Source organism: Lepidothrix coronata, unplaced genomic scaffold (genome assembly GCF_001604755.1).
Source record: "Lepidothrix coronata isolate B3197 unplaced genomic scaffold, Lepidothrix_coronata-1.0 Scaffold594, whole genome shotgun sequence".
In the NCBI taxonomy this organism is placed as follows: domain Eukaryota; kingdom Metazoa; phylum Chordata; class Aves; order Passeriformes; family Pipridae; genus Lepidothrix; species Lepidothrix coronata.
In genome coordinates this window covers 7,306-9,401 of record NW_016690774.1, presented here as the reverse complement: position 1 = coordinate 9,401, position 2,096 = coordinate 7,306, and positions in this window count along the sequence as shown.

Sequence of the window (2,096 nt, the reverse complement as noted above, 5' to 3'; positions counted from 1 at the left end):
GGTCAAGGGATCAATAGTTGGGCCAAGAGGTCATGGGTTGGGTCAAGAGGTCAAGGGTTGGGTCAAGGGATCAATAGTTGGGCCAAGAGGTCATGGGTTGGGTCAAGAGGTCAAGGGTTGGGTCAAGGGATCAAGAGTTGGGTCAAGAGGTCATGGGTTGGGTCAAGAGGTCAACGGTTGGGTCAAGAGGTCAAGGGTTGGGTCAAGAGGTCAAGGGTTGGGTCAAGAGTTGGGTCAAGGGGTCAAGGGAGGGTCAAGGGGTCTAGGGAGGGTCAAGAGGTCAAGGGTTGGGTCAAGAGGTCAACGGTTGGGTCAAGGGGTCAAGGGTTGGGTCAAAGGGTCAAGGGTTGGGTCAAGGGGTCAAGGGTTGGGTCAAGGGGTCAAGGGTTGGGTCAAGGGGTCAATGATTGGGTCAAGGGGTCAAGGGTTGGGTCAAGGGGTCAAGGGAGGGTCAAGAGTTGAGTCAAGAGTTGAGTCAATGGTTGGGTCAAGAGATCAAGGGTTGGGTCAAGGGGTCAATGATTGAGTCAAGAGGTCAAGGGTTGGGTCAAGGGGTCAAGGGTTGGGTCAGGAGGTCAAGGGTTTAGTCAAGGGTTGACTCAAGGGTTGGGTCAAGGGTTGGTCAAAAGTTGGGTCAAGAGGTCAATGGTTGGGTCAAGGGTTGGGTCAAGAGGTCAATGATTGGGACAAGGGGTCAAGGGAGGGTCAAGGGGTCAAGGGAGGGTGAAGAGGTCAAGGGTTGGGTCAAGAGATCAATGGTCGGGTCAAGAGGTCAATGGTTGGGCCAAAAGGTCAACGGTTGGGTCAAGAGGTCAAGGGAGGGTCAAGGGGTCAAGGGAGGGCCAAGGAGTCAAGGGTTGGGTCAAGAGGTCAAGGGTTGGGTCAAGGGTTGGGTCAAGGGTTGGGTCAAGAGGTCAACGGTTGGGTCAAGAGGTCAAGGGTTGGGTCAATGGTTGGGTCAAGAGGTCAAGGGTTGGGTCAAGGGTTGGGTCTAGAGTTGGGTCAAGAGGTCAACGGTTGGGTCCAGAGGTCAAGGGTTGGGTCAATGGTTGGGTCAAGACATCAATGGTTGGGTCAAGGGGTCAATGATTGGATCAAGGGGTCAAGGGTTGGGTCAAGAGGTCAAGGGTTGGATCAAGAGTTAAGTCAAGAGTTGAGTCAACGGAAGGGTCAAGAGGTCAAGGGTCGGGTCAAGAGATCAACGGTTGGGTCAAGAGATCAAGGGTTGGATCAAGGGGTCAAGGGTTGGGTCAAAGGGTCAAGGGAGGGTCAAGAGTTGAGTCAAGAGTTGAGTCAACGGTTGGGTCAAGAGGTCAACGGTTGGGTCAAGAGTTGAGTCAACGGTTGGGTCAAGGAGTCAATGGTTGTGTCAAGGGGTCAAGGGTTGGGTCAAAGGGTCAAGGGAGGGTCAAGGGGTCAATGGTTGGGTCAAGAGATCAAGGGTTGGGTCAAAAGGTCAAGGGTTGGGTCAAGGGGTCAATGATTGGGTCAAGGGGTCAAGGGTTGGGTCAAGGGGTCAACGGTTGGGTCAAGGGGTCAAGGGTTGGGTCAAGGGGTCAATAGTTGGGTCAAGGAATCAATGGTTGGGTCAAGGAATCAATGGTTGGGTCAAAGGGATCAAGAGTTGGGTCAAGGGTTGGGTCAAGGGGTCAAGGGAGGGTCAAGGGGTCAATGATTGGGTCAAGGGGTCAAGGGTTGGGTCAAGGGGTCAAAGGTTGGGTCAAGGGTTGGGTCAAGGGGTCAAGGGAGGGTCAAGGGGTCTAGGGAGGGTCAAGAGGTCAAGGGTTGGGTCAAGAGATCAATGGTTGGGTGAAAGAAATCAACGGTTGGGTCAAGGGGTCAATGGTTGGGTCAAGGGGTCAAGGGAGGGTCAAGGGAGGGTCAAGGGGTCAAGGGGTCAAGCGTTGGGTCAAGGGTCGGGTCAAGAGGTCAAGGGTTGGGTCAAGGGATCAATAGTTGGGCCAAGAGGTCATGGGTTGGGTCAAGAGGTCAAGGGTTGGGTCAAGGGGTCAAGGGTTGGGTCAAGGGGTCAAGGGAGGGTCAAGAGTTGAGTCAAGAGTTGAGTCAACAGTCGGGTCAAGAGATCAAGGGTTGGC